Source organism: Vicugna pacos, unplaced genomic scaffold (genome assembly GCF_048564905.1).
Source record: "Vicugna pacos unplaced genomic scaffold, VicPac4 scaffold_21, whole genome shotgun sequence".
Classification (NCBI taxonomy): Eukaryota; Metazoa; Chordata; class Mammalia; order Artiodactyla; family Camelidae; genus Vicugna; species Vicugna pacos.
Window position 1 is genome coordinate 14,326,190 of NW_027328742.1, and position 17,728 is coordinate 14,343,917.

The 17,728-nt window shown below is 38.1% G+C and overlaps 1 pseudogene; it reads left to right on the plus strand.

The window, feature by feature from the left end:
• Nucleotides 1-13,346: 13,346 nt before the first annotated feature.
• On the plus strand, nucleotides 13,347-13,848 carry LOC140694456 (large ribosomal subunit protein uL16-like; annotated as a pseudogene).
• The last annotated feature ends 3,880 nt before the right edge of the window (nucleotides 13,849-17,728 follow it).

The following is a 17,728-nucleotide window of genomic DNA, read 5'->3' on the forward strand; positions in this document are numbered from 1 at the left end:
ATAATACTACCTACCTCTGTCACAGGGCAGCTAAGAGGATTGAGATAATAGATCACAGTGTATGCTCAGAGTTAGTGCCCAGTAAATGTTAGCTGTTGCAATAACGTTGAATAAGACAATAGTCTTCTTATTTCTGTGTGTGTGCTTGCTGGGATTTTTGTTGTTGTTGTTTGTTTGTTTGTTTTTTGTTTTTTGAATGCTGAATACATTTGTGGCCTTAGTTTCTGAATAGGTGAACTGTTTTGAAAACTGCCTTTATTCAGCAGCAGACATTTACTGAGCACCTACTGTGACAGGGATTGACATAAGTGAACAGGACATCAAGCCCCCTGCCCTCTGGAAACTTACATTCTGCTTGGGGGAGACAAAATACACAAAGCAAAGTAGATGACCCATCACCCATCTTATGAATTTTGGTGTTTGACTCCTTATGTCTAAGCTTCCACTACTAACCATTAGTCTTCACCTTCAGCTCTTTTGATTTCATTCCTGTAGTTATGCCTGAGAGTGTTTGTGACAGGAGCACCCTAAAAGCACAGAGCTAGTCTCATCACCAGCTACTGTTCCATCTGAATTCTAAGGCACATATCACTCCTCATCATTTCCCTGAGTTGCTGCTTGCATTGGCTATCACAAAGTTTACATTTCAGTCCCCACACTTCTGTTTCTTGTTTTAAGATGTGTTGCTCCTCCTCAGTTTATTACAATTTGCTCATGCAATTTCTTTCCTAAGAAAGGATACTAGAAACCCTTTTTAAGAAGTATTCCCTGACTAATCTAACTGTATACTTGTTGCCAAAAGATTGGCCCCCGGTCCCTGACAAGCCAAAGAATTCAGAGACTGGCTCTTGGAGCTTAGAAGAAAAGAGGCAGCTTGATTGCTTTGCTGGGCAAAGGGGATTCACAGCAGGCTAGTGCCTTCCAAACTGTGTACCCACCTTGGGGATGGAGTGGGTGGGGGTGGTTCTAGAGCCATAGCTCAAACAAAGCATTGATAACCATCAACACAATCATTTTCTCATCAGAAAACTCAGAATGGTGTTATGATGCCTTCAGGTGATCAGTTCTATGGAGGATAGTGGATAGATCGCTTTATCTCAAGGTGTGGTCTTCTTGGTAATTCAGGGTACTTTATAAGGTGACAGTCCTGTGACTGGAATTTCTTCTTGGAGAAGGACTCAGAGACTCAGCATGATGATGACTTTCAATGACTGGAATAAAGTAGAAACAGTAGTAGGATCAATAGCTTCAATTTCAACAACAGGCCTGGAACCGTGAGTAGCAACCAGTCAGTCAGGTCAGTTGACTGTTTTAAGGGTGAGCATAAGAATAAGCAATCTGTTAGCCTAAGTGCGGCCATTTTTTTAATCCTCCTTCATACTTCTGCTCATTTGTATTTCTCACCCTCTGTGTGTTGTTAACTGAGATACTTAACTTATTCTGTGTCTTAAAAAAAAACTTTGTGTGTGTGTGTGTGTGTGTCTCTTCAATTGAGTTGTAAGCATTCTTAGGTCAGGGACTACCTTTCTATTCTCAGCCTTAGCTTCCCCATTTGAAAAAGGGTAATGTTAGAGCAGGCAGATAGCTAGATATAAGCAGAGAAAGGGGAACACAGACCAAATGGCAGCAATTGGGCAGAAAGGAGGGGCACAAGCCAAATGCAGGAAACCACGTATCATGTAAGCACCAGGGGTCCATTGGCAGAGAAAGAAAAGCAGGAATCTTTGAGCTCATAAGTGGTCACACATTTGGGGGTGATCAGTGGCCTGGAGACAAATAAAGAAAGGTGAGAAAAGGCAGGAATTTCCAGTGTCTGAATGAAACTTTTTCTCATTATGCCCTCATTTCATTAATATTAGCCTTGCAGATTAGAAGTATCCATCATGCACTGATGCCACACTTCTGACCCAGGCTAAATAAGGACAAAAATCCCTTTTCTCTTTGGGAATGTGGATTTGGGATGATACTCAGGGAATCCCAAACCGTTCCTTCCCCAATGAATAATCCACTCATTCACTTTTACACCCTATGTAACTAACTTGCCAGAGAAACAGGGCAGCTGCTCATCTGAGCCTGCTAACTCTCCCCTTGAGAGTGTACAATCCATCCCTTAATAAGTTATCACTTAACCTTTTTTAACCACTACATCTTTTCTCAGAATTCTTTCTGCGATGGGACAAGAACCTGGTACACTGGTTACATCCACCGACGATATTAATACCTACCTCACAGGGATGTTGTGAGACTTCAGAGAGATAATGTGTGGAAAAGGTCTTGAGCCAAACCCTTAATAAATGTAGTTTTTTTTTCTTTGAATCACTCTAGTTCCTAAAGTGGGTACTGGGCATACATACAGTCAGTGCTTAAAAAATACTTGTTAGTTTATCCTGAATTGAGGTTGGGAGTCTTTTAATTTAAATTCCTCTTGTGTGGATAATTTTATTTTTTTATTTTCAGATAAGATTCAAAATATTACTTTTCCAGTGTCAGATGAAAAAGGCTGAGGCATTAATAAGAGACAACAGAACGGTGACTAGAGCAGGGACTGAAGCCCCATTGTGTGGGTTCGGTACGGGCTGCCACACTTGTTGGTTACATGACTCTTGGCAAGTTGTTTAATTTTCTTGGCCTTAGTTTCTTTATTTGTTGAGCTGGGGAAATAAAAAGTATTTCATGGACACTATGTTGTTAGGTGAAGTGAGATAACCACCGAGCAGCGCAGCACGTTGCCCGCATGCAGCAGTGGCCGCAGGGGGGCATTTGGCAACATCTGCAGATGTTTCTGATGGTCACAAGTAGGGGAACGTTGTGTGTGAGGGTGCTTCTGGTGTCTAGTTGGTAGGGGCCAGGTGTAAACCTTGTACAGGACAGCACCCCATGATGAAGGATGATCTGGTCCAAAAGGTCAATGATACCAAGTTTGGGAAACCTTGCTCCATCATTAAATTCTCTGTTTCTCATTTGATTACTTCCTTTGTAGTATAAGGTACTTTACCAGTTAGATTTTGTATAAATACTGATTATTGATAAAGATAAAGCTTAGACATGGATAAGCCTCTAACCCACATTTTAAAACATAGACATAAAGGAAAATGAACAGATTTCATGATTTTTTTTAAGATGATAAGGCAATTACTCACAAAGTAAAAGTATTTATACTTATTATTCAGAAGCTAGGAAGGGTTCCCAGGTAGATTTTACTAATTTTTATACAATTTTAAAAAAATTTATTCACCCCATCTGCCTGAATTAAATTTTTTTAAATGGCAAACTATTCATGGGAAAGTATAGCAAGAGTTAGGGGGCTTACGAAATGTGAGTGCCATGATATGTAAATATTTGTAAAGTCAAGTACACGCTAATGGAAAAAGCAAGTATCAATGTTAATAGAATGATCATTGGGAGAAACCTTGCATCATGTCTGATTTCCCTTTCTTCCTTCAAGTTTTATTACTCACTAAGGAATTAATATTTTTCCTACTGTTTAAAATTGAACCCTGTCCATTTACGGAGCTTCTAATTTGATCCCGTTGCTCTTTTCCTTTATTTTCCTACCTGAATTGATACTTTGCTTAAGGGAGAGCCTTTTCTAGTCCAGATTTAATCTAGCATTCAAACCTCCCTTTATTTCAGGGAGAGATTTAAGTGCTAATGCTCTAAGGCTGGAATTGGAAGGAGCTAACTTTTCCTTTATATATATATATATTATTAGCTGTGTACCATCTTTGGGAGAATTGGAAAAGTAGTCAATTGCATCATTTTCTGTGTTGTAATTCAAATGACTGCTTCCATCTGAAAACTGACTGTCTATCCATTTGTATGTAACATGTATATATTTAATGCAGTTTGTGTGTGTGTATGTGTGTGTGCATGTATATAGTTTCATGTATGTGTCGCACCTGGCTATTTCCTCTGTCTGGAGTACTTTTTTCCTTTCATCTGTGAAACATTTATCCCTTAAGACTCTATTTAAATACCATCTCCTTTAGAAAGCCTGTTCTGGTTAATGTGAGTAGAGTTAGTTGTTTTTCCTCCTGATTATGCACAGTATCTATGTGGCTTTCGTAGCACTTAACATAGGTATTTGTATTTTTCTCTTCTACTAGCCTGTCAATTCTTTGATGACAAGGGTTCTATCTTATTTATCTTTTTAGTAAATCTCTTCTCCCCCAAATGCCTAACATTTGCTGCCACAGAGTGGCATATAGTAAGTCAACCAATGAATGAGATAGAAAAAAAAAGGAAACGATTTTCTAATAGGCTCTGCAAGAGGAGAATATTATTATCTTGTCACTTTTGTATCCAAGTGCTTAGTGTAGTGTCAATCCAGACGTGTTCAACAAATATTTATTAAATGAATTAGAAGGCAGTCACAAAAGTTGATAGAGATTTCATGTGAACTTTTCCCTTCATTTCTAGGAAGTATAAAACAGCCTATACTTTTGGCACATGTGATGCATTAAGTTGACCTTCTTCTTCTTGACTCAGCAATGAGACTTTTGATCCAACAGGCACTTCCTGAAAGATGCTTTTGGTTGATTTCTTTTCCACCTAAGTGCCCATTCTTATGTTGAGTGTGTTGGAAAAATGAATGTACGGTATCAGTCTTACACCGTGGGTGAGCTATCATTAAGTACAGGTGTTAAATATGGCCTCTGATCTCCTCTGCCCAGTGTGAGCAGGTCTTTATTCTCAAGTTTGGATAATGACTAAGGCTGTTGAAACATGGGAGAGAACAAGGATGAGGAAGGTGCCTGCTAGGTCTCTTTCTTTTGATGATTGATTGTATACCTCTGAGCTGCCCCTAGTTATTTATAAAGAATTAACTAGGAGAGGGCTGAGGATCTACAGGATAAAAATGCAGATTTGATCATTTGATAAATTAATAATTTGATCATTATTTGTTTTGATTATCATTGTTACCACTTACTGAATGTTTGCAATATATCAGACCCTCTGCTAAGGATATTTACATGCATTACTTATTTCTCACAGCAGTCCCTATGAAATGGATACTAACAAGCCTGTTTTATGGCAGAAGAACTGATTCAGAGAATTGTCTAAGAATGCATAGCTAGGAATTTGAATTCACAGAACTAGGACTCAAATCCAGATCCATCTGACTGTGGTCTATGCTTTTAGTCACTGTGTTGCTGCCTCTTAAGTTTCAGTGGAGGAGGTGTTTTGTTTTTTTTTTTAATTTGTGTTTTTATTTATTTATTTATTTGGGGGGAGATAATTAAATTTATTTATTTATTCATTTATTCCTTTACTTAAGGAGGTACTGGTGATTGAACCCAGGAACATGTGCATGCTAAGCACACACTCTATCACTGAGCTATGCCCTCTCCCTTCAGTGAAAAGTTTTATATTGAAAATTGTAGTACTGAAATAGGAGGGGAAATAATCAGATTTCATCCTATACAGATGTTAGAAGATTAACAGACTCTTGAAGAAGCAGTTTCCACGTTTATTTTCTTATACAAAATAATTATGAAATTTAAACCTGTAATTTAACCAACTTGCAGTAATTTGCATTTTTTAAATTAAATTCTGTCTTGCCCTTGGTATCACCATCAGGACAGGCATCCCAGATACATCTTTAGCAGTAGAAGAAGCCTGTCTAGGTCAAATCTAAAGGCTTAGGGAGCAAAGTGATGTTTATAAATAATTATTTTCTATCTGTAAAATGTGTTTTGTCATTAGAGTTAAATCTTTTGAAAGAGATTCTTATTTAGGAGACAAGCCTCAGAAATATATTATTTAGATTTGGAAACGTGTGGTTTGTCATGCTGGGAAGGGGTAGCAGAAAATTTGGGATGCAGCACTTGTTAGTCTCTAAGATATACAGTAAGTCAGTGGGTACAAGCAGCATGTTTTTCTTATGTGGTTTTTTAAAACTATTTTTGTTTGCTGAGATAGTGTTTGTCATTAGGATAACATTCATTTTTCCTTCCTCCCCATACTTTGTATGGGACTACTCCTTAATTAGTTTATTTATAGTTGTTTTACATTGAATAAATATAGTGAGAACATAGTTTTGATGTCTGTGCCCTGTTATTTTATTTGTTCATTAGGAGATTTAAATAGTTTTGAATTTTATTTTGTTACCTTAAAAAGAGCTAACCCTGAATATTGGTCTTTAAAAAGTCTCATAGAAAATTTTCTCTTTCCTCTTGGTTGTGTTTTAAATACTGTATTTCTAACTGTAGTTATATACATTTGAACTTTGCTCCTTCCAGAATTATAATTCAAAGCCTTTGAAAATTTTATCAAAATTACATGCAGACACTAAAAGCAGTGTGCTGAATGATGGTCTATTGAAGATTAAAAGTATCTGAATAGCTCACAGTGGAAAAGAATGCGACAATGAATATATGTATGTTCATGTATAACTGAAAAATCGTGCTCTACATTGGAAATTGACACAACATTGTAAACTAACTATAACTCAATTAAAAAAAAGAAGAAAATGCCTGAATGAAATAAATTGTGGTAAATAGGAATTTATGGCTGGTGTATAGGGAGTCAGATAATCCTGTCAAGACCTCAGGATCCTGTCTTAGGCACCTTACTGTTTTTTCGCATTACCTATCTTTATTTCCCCCCACCCCCATCAACCAGGCAAACAGGTTTTATTTCTACCATGTAAGCTTGCATACTTAACAGTTTTGTAAAAAGTTTAAGGTTATAGAAAATTTATAAATAATTCTTCAAACATACATAGTAGACAGTCAAGTAAATGTGCAGTAACTTTGAATTATATCAGCTTTAAATCACACAATTCTATATAATTGGTCATAGATGCACTTATTTGCAGGCATACATGTTGGGTTTCCTTATTTTAGTGTCCTATTTCCAATATTCATACATTTTCATACTTGACCAGGCAGAATTGCATTCAAACTAGTGATGAAAAACTCAGCAGAAATGTACTGTGCCTGAACCACTATTCCAGTAGTTCCCACAATTTAGCAAGAATCAGGATCGTCTGGGGGCTTGTAGGACCATAGATGCTGGTCCCCAATCCTGGTATTTGATTCAGCAGGTCTGGGGAGAGACCCAGGAGTATAATTCTTACGTGTTTACAAGTGATACTGATGGTTGGGGGCCCAGAATTTGAGAACCAAAGTACTGTACTAATGAGGCGATGCAAACCACTTACTTCAGAAGTTCAAGTACTTGTGTATAAAGATTAAGGCTTTGAACTTGTAACCTTAATTAGCAATACCCAATCTTAGATGTCAGTTTTTCGTGTTGCATTGGTTACCTGCTCCTGCTTCTTGGCTTGCACCGTTTTGGGCTATAAAGCATCAACATGAGCTTTAAAGCAACATTTATTTGGATTTGAATATTGCCTCCTAGTATCAGATTTCCATAAAAGTACATTTGTAAAAGTCTTCTATGGCCTAGATAATGTTATTTGATTTTTAAAATATTATGAAAAATAGTGTTGCACCTGCTATAAAATGACTGAATAGCATCCGGGAGCCTTACAGGCACAGAAAAGGAAGTACTGAGTATTAAAAGAAGAGAAAAGCCTGAGACACTATCCCTCCCATGGAAAAGAAACATAAAGTATATTGGCCAAATGTACTGTGTCTTCTGGGATTGTTCATTTTTAACAGGCAGCTGGGGGATGCTGAATTGGTGGTCCTCAAAACTATTTTGCATAACAAAGCCCTAGAATGTCAGTGTCTAATGTTTCCGTATAAGTTTCAATTAGATTTTTAACACAGAAATAGATAACAGTACTTGAACCCATAAACATTTCACTAAGGTAAAAAACACAGTAGCAAATTTTAACAGTGCCCTGGCAAATTCATACAATAAAAGTAAAAGCCACCCCAGGAGGACAGTCCGGTAGTATCCTCCATAGATGTACAGTTTGCCTTTCTTAGAAGTGAATATTAATGTGGCATTATTATGAAAACAATATTGATGTCAGCGTTTGAATGCTTAATATGTGCCCAGCATTCTTCTGTGTGCTTTGTATATATTAACTCATTCAATCCTCACCGCAGCCCTCAGAGATAAACATTGTCCATGTCCCTGTCTTACAGCTGAAGGTTTGGCACAGGGGGGCTAGACATGCCCAAGACCTCGCCTTCAGTCAGTGGTGGGCCCGGGGCTGCGGCCAGGCGGACTGGGGCTGTGGCTGGAATCCCTAACCACTATTCTATATGATAGTCCTTGTCTGTACACTTCATATATCACTTACAGACCAGTGCCTGGCACACAAGAGCTATTGAAGTGCAGGCCATTTGCAATGGATTTAATTCTACACTGTATAATTTTGGCAGAGCATGTCATTATCCATTTATGTCTGTATATATGTCTGTATATTTTTCTGCTATTAATTAGACTCCAGACTTGATTTAAATTTCCACTAGTCCTTTTTTTAATAGCTGAGTTCCCTGAAGTTCTTAGAAACTAGATGATTGCCTCAAATTATATGGCCTTGCTAGATCTCAAAATTAGCTTTTCTCACCACAGATTCAACTTTATTTTCATTCCTTTTGAAATGGATAAGGACTAAGATGTTTACTTATTTATTTATTTTTGGAATGATATTGGTTTAGACAGAGAGAGGCAGATATGCTAAATCGTATGCCCAGTTGCTGGAGGAAACAAATTGTTATATGTTCTAAAGTTTTTTACCTATAAAATTTTGAGAGTAGTATTACCTCATCCTGCTGCTTTGTGAAATTGGATCACATCACTCATAATAATGTGAAGTGTGAGAAATTGTACTGATGATGGAGCATATCAGCAGCCTTTAAGAGAAATAATGTAAATCATATTTCCTCAAACCTAAGAAGCCTTCTGTATTAGTTTTCCATTGCTGCTTTGGCAGCTCACCTCACAGTCAACGTCCATCAGGAGTCTGGGCGTGGTTAGTAGGGTCCTGTCCTCTGAGTCTTACCAGACAGAAATCAAGGTGTCAGCCAGTGCTGCGAGCTCATCTGAGACTCACAGTCCTCTCCCAGGCTCACTTGGTAGTTCACAGAATTCATTTCCTTGCATTTGTAGGAGTGGCATTCCTGTTTGCTTGCTGGCTGGGAGTCACAGACACTCCCCTAGAGGCTCCTGGAGGCCACGCTTAGGTTCCCACATGGCCTTCTGTATGCACAGCTCACAGCGTGGCTGTTTGCTATTTAAGGATACTGTTCTCATAAGTACTGATTTTTTAGGTCAGGCCAGCCTACAGTAATCTCACTAACTTAAAGTCAGCTTATTAGGGATTTTAATTACATTGATAATATCCCTTCACAGCAGCATTTAGATTACTATTTGGTTGAATAACTTTGAGAAGGTGTGTAAACCAGGGTGTTAAAATCTTGGGGGCCATCTTAGAGTTCTGCCCACTATATGATCAATTATAAGACAAATTGTTAATTTATTTGTCACTAAGGAAGAATAATGCTGGCTTAAAGTATGACAGAGTGCATTATTAGCACTTGGATATTGCCTTGTCCAAAAAAAAAAAAAAACCAACCAAACAAACAAAAAAAATAGAATTGTGGTCATTCATCTAACCACAAATATTTGCTTCATGAATATCAAACTTAGTCCCCACTGCTGCCTTTCTGTGCTTTTTTGCAAGCATCAATTTTTGTTTTAATGCTGAATCATAGTGTAATCTTTTAAAGGATATTAAAAATTGGGTCATAAATGTGACATATGTGTACACAAAGTACACCCAATTCAGCAAAGCTTACGATGATATAAACTGTCAGTGACCAAATTTGCCCATGCCCAGGGAATGACAGCTATATTCTGACTGCCACAGGGCAAATGGTGATTGATTTTATTTATTTCCTACTTATTTTCAATCAGCTTTATTGAGATATAATATATACAGTAAAGTGCACCCATGTAGGGTTTCATTTGATAAGTTGTGACAACTGTATTCATGGAACCACTACCACAATGAAGACATTTCCATCAGCCTCAAAAGAGTCAGTTCCTTCACCCCGGGCAATTATAGATTTGGTGGTTGTTGTTGTTATTGTAGAGTAGTTAGCATTTTCTGGTATTTAAGTGAGAAAAAATGGTTATGGAGACAGTATTGTTAATTTTGGGGTTTTCTCCAGACCCCCTCATTCTTAGAGAAATAATTTCGTTTGTAGGTCTGAGGCTTATCCCTTCAGTGTGGGGGTAAAATGATTCTCCGTGAAGCTTTCTGGACACTACCGTGGGCTACCCCTGACTTCTACTTTGCCTGGGCATTGTTCACCACCGCTCGGAGCTGGCTCTCCTGCCCCACATGTGTGCGTGCGTGGCCTCCTGGCCCACTGCTCTGTTTGCTGTCTGTGTGAGGCCCAGCAACAGCAGCGGCTTTCAGCTGGGCGTTCCAAGCTCCTAAAAAATTTCACATCATTGTTGTCTGAGGCTGTTCCTCCTGTTACTTAAGGCAGTCTTACCCCCCAAGAGAGTCTCCATTTTTCTTGTTCAGATTCATAGTACAGTGTGGATCTTAGGAACTGTAAGAGATTCCCCTCCCAGTCACATCTTAGGGTTATTGCTTGTTTCATGTCGCTTGCTGTGTGCAGCGGTTTCCAGTGCAGGAAACACTCTGGGAAAAGTCACTTCCTGGAGCACAAGAAAAAGGGAACCAAGGGAGGACTCATGAAGCTCTCAGAAAGCTCTTTTAGCTGCCACTTAACACAACATTGTCCAATAGAAGTATAATGCAAGCCAGATATATAGTAGCCATATAAAAAAAAAAACTAAAGAGAAACAGGTGACATTAATTTTAATCCATTTTATTTAATATATCACAATATTATTATTTCAACATGTAATCAATATGAAACTATGGAAACTTATTAATGAGATATTTTAGATTATTTTTCTAGTACTAACTCTGAGATCTGGAGTGTATTTTATACTTACACCATGTCTCAGTGTAGACCTAGCCACATGTCAAGTGCTCACTAGCTTTTGGCTGGCATATTGGACAGTGAAGATGTAGATTATGAACTTTATTTTTCCCATTAAGACAATAGTATATAGAGTCCACAAGAAATTGGCTTTAACAATGCTTGACTCTCTAATAGGTTAGGGCTTGAGTATTTCAGAATGGTTTCCATGGTTGAGATATAAAATATTTTGTTAATAAAGACAAATACATTTTTATACATTTTCCTCCTTATACAGGTAATCTTATTGTTGAAAATTTGACAAAGTCTGGGTAAGAGACTACAGATTGCCTTTATTTCTCAATCCAAAGATGGTAAGTATTGGATTCTGTTGAACTTCCTCTTTGTGAATGTTTCATTTTCAATTAAAGAGAAAAGAGATTTATTTTTGTCTTATTTCCTTGCTCCTCATATTCATATATTTATTGTTATTGACAGTCCTTTTGCCCCTTTGCTTACACTTACTCATTCAGAGTCCCAGGCTGTATTACCCATGGGGACCCTGTGAGTGGTCCTCTGTGGAGTCTGGTTATCTGAGTGGTGCTCCCTAGATGGGCTTAACAATAGAAGCCCTGATGGCCTATTACGTACTCATTGCTAAACCAATATGGTTGCTTTCTATTTTTCTTGCCTGTAGTATTTTACACACACACACACACACCCCCATTTTTTTGTGTTGTTGTGATATAATTCACATACCAGAAAATTTACCATTTTGGAGTATACATTTTAGTGGGGTTTAGTATATCCATGAAGTTTTGCACCCATCACTACTATTGAATGCTTTATCATTCTCATCACCTCAGGAAGAAACCCCAATCCCATTAACAGTTCCTTCCCATCTCCCCTCTTCCCAGTTCCCTGGCAACCGCAAATCTACTTCCTATTTCTATGGATTTGCCTATTTTGGACATTTCATGTAAGTGGAATCATGTGATATATGGCCTTTTATATTTGGCATTTTCCACTTAGCATAATGTTCAATGTTCTGCTACGTTGTACCATGTATCAGTACTTCATTCTTTTAGGTTTGAATAATATTCCATTGTATGGTGATACCACATTTTGTTTATTCATTCTTCAGTTGATGGTCATTTTGGTTTTCTCTAATTTTTGGCTATTATGAATAATCTCCTAGTTTTTGTGATTACATTCATTCTTCAAAAACATTACATTCTTCATATTATCTCCCATTCTTGTCAAAACTTTCAGTGGCTCCTTATTGCTTGTACAACAAAATAGAAGATGCCTAGTTTGCATTAAAAGCCTTTGCTACTTTCGTTTCCACCCTTCTTTTCCATTGTGTTGTAATTTATTATTTCTAAAATATGTGCTACATATGAATATAGAGTATGTAAACAATATATATAATTTTATCAATTTAATTCACTTAAAAATGATCTAACTTTTTAAGAATAAAGACTTTATTTACAAACCAAAGAGTAGATTGAAGGTAGATAGATAGTCTGGAGAATTAGAACAGAGTAAAGTGAAACATTATAGAAAAACAAAAAACTTTTCTGGATTTGACCATAATGTCAAATAGAGATATTCATTTTCATACAATGTGAAAAAGCACCTTATTTGAGTCAGCCTTTGATAGGTGGAACTCATTCAAATCATTCATTTTCTGGTTAGCACGGTTATTATTTTTCTGGGGCCTCAGTTTTTCTGTTTTTTTAAAAATCCAGATAGAGTCAGTCTTTTTCTCCTTTTGACATGTCTGAAATTGTTAAAAAGGAAATATTTTTACATAAACTTAAAAATTATTTCCCGAGTATTTTCTGCATATACACATACAGATATAAATGTATAGTGGCATTTTTCTCCCATTATATGGAAAAATAGAACATAGTATATAGACAAAAAAATCACAGTATATCTTAGAAATATTTTCATAACAGTAGATTGAGGACATTCTCATTTTTTTTTCTTGAAGGATAATTTCTTTAAAATGTGTATCCACTTGAAATGTGATTACCTCTACTTAGAAAAAAGAGATAAGGGGATATAAATGGGAAAAAGGAAACAATATGCAGATGTTTGGACTTTGTTTATAGGTGAAAACAATGGAAGATCAGAAAATTTAAGTAATTGCCCAGGATCATGCAACCAGCGCAGTGTCCCGATGCTAATCTAGGTGTTCCAAGTTCATGGCCTCCCTGCTGTATCCATGTTGCATTTGATGAAAAAAAGGGGAGAGAAGTCATGCCAAATTCTTTTTCAACAGAAATAATAGAATTCCAGACTTTATTTTCTGGATTAGTCCTTTAAGAAGCTTTGCATTCTGAAGCCTCTAGGTGTGCTTTTCAATCTACAAAAGGACTATTTCTGATATAAAAAAAAGTATCATGAAATGATAGTAAATAAAACACTTTAGCTCTTTCCCTTCTGCGTGCTACTGAAGATCCTGGTGTCACCATGGGCCGCCACCCCGCCTGGTGTTACCAGTACTGTAAGAACAAGCCACACCCAAAGCCATGCTTCTGCCGAGGTGTCCCTGATGCTAAGACCCGCATCTTTGACCTGGGGCGGAAGAAGGCAAAAGTGGATCGGTTTCCACTCTGTGGCCAAATGGTGTCAGATGAATATGAGCAGCTTTCCTCTGAAGGCTCCAGACAGGTATGCGGTGTGCCTTTGGAAAGCCCCAGGGCACGGTGGCCAGGATCCACATTGGCCAAGTCATCACGTCCATTCGCACCAAGCTGCAGAACAAGGAGCATGTGATTGAGGCCGTGCACAGGGCCAAGTTGAAGTTCCCTGGTCACCAGAAGATCCACATCTCAAAGAAGGGATTTACCAAGTTTAACACAAATGAATTTGAAAACATGGTGGCAGAAAGGTGGCTCATCCCAGATGGCTGTGGGGTCAACTACATCCCAAATCGTGCCCCCTGGACAAATGGCAGGCCCTGCACTCATGAGAGCCTTGGTGCTGTCCCCTCCTTCCACAAAACCACCAATAAATCCTACTTTCCTGTCAAAACAACAACAACAACAACAACACTTTATGATGAATTGAGTAAAGTACTGAAAAAGAGACCCCAATATACATAGGTATTTATCGCAGGCAGCATTTCAGATTGGTGAGGGAAAAGATGGATGATCTGAGGATTTTTTAAAAATTTATTTATTTATTATTGGTTTACATAAGTATTTTTTATTTTGGTGGGAAAGGTAACTAGGTTTCTTCATTTTTAGAGGCGGTACTGGGGGTTGCACTCTACTACTTGAGCTGTACCCTTCCCCATGCTTTGGTGACTTACGTTGCAACAAATTTCTAGTCATTTGACAAGACAACAACAACAACAACACCTGTTCTTTGCTTCAGTCTTTACATAAAAAATAATTTACAAATTAAACAAAAGATAATAAAAAAGGACTTTGTGAGGTTAGCCTTCTTACTAAATAGACTAAACTGAGTGAGTACAGCCATGAAAATTTCATTTTTTTCTTGATCACTATATTTTTGTGTGAGTTCTGTTTGTCATGGGTTTTGTCCAGCAAAAGTTCCACATGGGAGAATGAATTTTCTCAAGACTTTATCAGGTCAAGGGAGTGAGAGGGAGCCAGAGACCGACTCCCAAGCTGCTCCAAAGCTCTTATATTTATTGCGAATATTCAAAAAAAAATCAAAGTGAAATACATCATAGGAATGAGTAAGGGGCATGTGGTATGTGCAGGGATGCGGGTCAGCAGTTTCAGATCATGAAAAACAAAAACATTATAATCTTAATTTATACTTAGAGGGTTACAATATTGATAATACAAATGGTTATTTTACGCCTCAAACAATCATGAGCAAGGTTACAGTTTTCTGAATAATTGATAATGAAACCCCAGGCCACCACAGAGTCTCCATACTATGATCAGAAATCATCTAAGCACGTGTAGCAGCCCAGCTGCCCCCAGCTGAGGGCTAAGTCAGTTTTCTGTGAGCAGGAGTGACCTACACTATCTACCTGCGCCTGGTAAGCCAAGCACGTCCTGCAGGTTAGGGCGAGGGATGAGCTATGGTTTTCCATAAGCAGAAGCAGCCCTGAGTCTATGACCTTGAACTAAGCAAAGTGAGCAAAGCATGTCTATGTCTCTGCTTTCCACGGCGAGGAGACAGTTCGCAGCAGGTCCCTGCTAGCACAGCAGCTTCAAGGCAGCTGAGCGAAGTCCCGCAGTTACGGCGGTGACTGGTACTGAGAGTTCAGTCTTTCGTGCTTTTGGACATCTTGCTTTGAAGGAGCAGTATAATGACAAATATAGAAAGCAGGGGTTTTGATTATACATTTCTTATGTGTTTACATAAAGGTGAGAATATGATTTGGTTAAACAATCATTACAATATCAAAGTTTGTTAACCCAAGCTTGTGCTCCCACAGTTTTGTATTTTCTGTAATTGCTCCTTAACGCCATCTTGGGGCAGGCTCACAGCTTTCCTGATGTGCTTTAGTTACAAAAGCTGTAGTTCTGCTCTCACCCTTACTGGGCGTGACCTGTGACAGGAGGGACCTGTCCTACTCTGTGCTCTTTCACTCCTCTCTCCCCATTGCTAGGAGTTGTACATTTATGCAGCCTTTTTTGGATTATCTGTTGAAGTAAGGTGTAGATGCCCTGTGACTCAGGAGCTGTACCTCCAGGAACTGAGCGCTGAAGATGTACTCATACAACCTTATCTGAAAGGTGAGTCCTTTAGAGATGAAAATTTTTTTTTCTGATAGAAATTCAACACAGCTGCAGCCTGTGACTTAGTGTTTACTAACAAGACAGCTGTTAAACCTACCCCAGCTCTCCTGGCACAGTGGAGGTATGTTATAATTTACCTACTGGATGTTTAACTTGTTTCCAGTGCTTTTCAGTATAAAAAATGCTGCAGTGAGTATCTTGGTGTACATGCTACACACTCATGGGTGCCGAAAGTGTCTTACCTGCTGTAGCTAGGAAAGTCTTCTGCTTTACGTTTTCCCTCCTCGTACTTCAAGGAGCACAGGAGAGCTCAGTTTAAAGTCACAGCTGATTGCCTGCAGGGGTGTGTGACTGATGGCAAGCCCTTGGCCCTTCCTGATCAGGAGATTCTGCAGATCTGGGCCTCTCAGACTGACCTGGGACAGTGGTAACAAACGCGCTATTCACTGTTGCCCACGATCAAATTCTCCACCTTCCTTTAGGGGTGTGTGTCAGTCAGGGTGCCATTAGTATTTGTTTTGGACAAGACAACCCATTGGTGAGAGAGCCCCGTGCTTTTCTGGTCCCCTACTCCACTGTGATGCCATTGTGCTACAATTGTGTATAGTTACTGACTCACAAAGCATCTTCAGCTGTCATTAAGGGGGTAACACTGCAGCCAGTTTAAAACTATTATAAAAATGGCAGGAATTATAGAAGATTATTTCTGATTTTCTTGGCTTCTCTTTATCTTCTCATTCCTTTAGCAAGAAGCAATAGTAGTTTAAGTTGCTTAACTTGAATATCTGCTCTAGCACATGTCATTTTTTTTTATTATCCCAATGAAAGTCTGGGTCAACATTAATAGTTTCTTCACAGGTACAGAAATAACTTGATATGATATAAAAGCAAGAGTTTATTCTGATTTATTAGCGCTTTTTTTTTTGGTGGTTTTACTTTTTTTTTGGTCAAACTCAGGAAAAAACTACCAAATATTACAAAGATTTCCCATGTAGTCTTCATCGAGGTTCCCCAAATGTTAACAGCTTACACAGTGACAGTGTAGTTATCAAAATCAGGAAACTAACACTGATATAGTACTGTTACCTAGTCTCCAGGCTGTATTCAGTTTTCACCGGTTGTCTCAGTAATGTCCTCCCTCTGTCCGGGATCTGATGCAGTTGCGTTTTAGTTGTCATGTCCCCTCTTAGTTTTCTTTAATATGAAACAATTCCAAAATCTTTCTTTGTCTCTCATGACTCTTATAATTTGAAGAGTACTGGTCAGTAATTTTGTAGAATGCCCCACAATTTGGATTTGTGTGGTTTCCCCATGATTCAATGAATGTTAAACATTTTTGGTTAAGAGAACTATGCAAGTGATGTTATTAAGCTTACTAGGAGGCACGTGCTACTGATGTGTACAATTACCAGTGATGCTAATTTGTTCACTTGGTTTAGGTGATACAATCGGGCTTGTCTGCTGTAGTTGTGCTTTTCCTTTGTAATTAATAAGTGTTCTGTAGGAAAACACTTTGTGACCAGGTAATTATCTTATTTTTCATCATACTGTCTAATTTTTATTTTCATTGATGATTCTTACCTGAAATGATATTACTACTATGCTGTTTGCCAAATGGTGACTTTCTGTTTCCATCATTCCTTCTGCATTTATTGGCTGGATCTCCTATAAAGAAAAGATTTCACCACCAAGCCCATAAAAACCAGCAACACAGTGCCTTCACAGCCACCCCTCTCTCCCTCTTTGGAGACAGCCCGTATTCTATCTATGGAGTGTGTACCTACTTTTAATCTGAGCACCCAACCCCCACACCTCATGGCCTTTCTCTTGCCTTTCAATGTATCTCTCTGAATAAATCTACATTCAATCAAAAAAAAAGAAAAAAAGAAAAACTCCTTTCTTAGGTATGTGTTCAATTTTTAAATCTATATCAGAATAGCCTTGAGGATTTTTATTTTACTTATATCAAATGTACTTACAGATTCTTATTCTATGGATTCAATCCATTACCATCATTGTTTTTGTGCTATAATTATTATAGTTTGGCCCTAGGGAACCCCTTCAAGAAGGCTTCTGGCCCATCACTTTTTGAGGATTGACTGGCTTTCTAGTACCAGAGGATGTCCC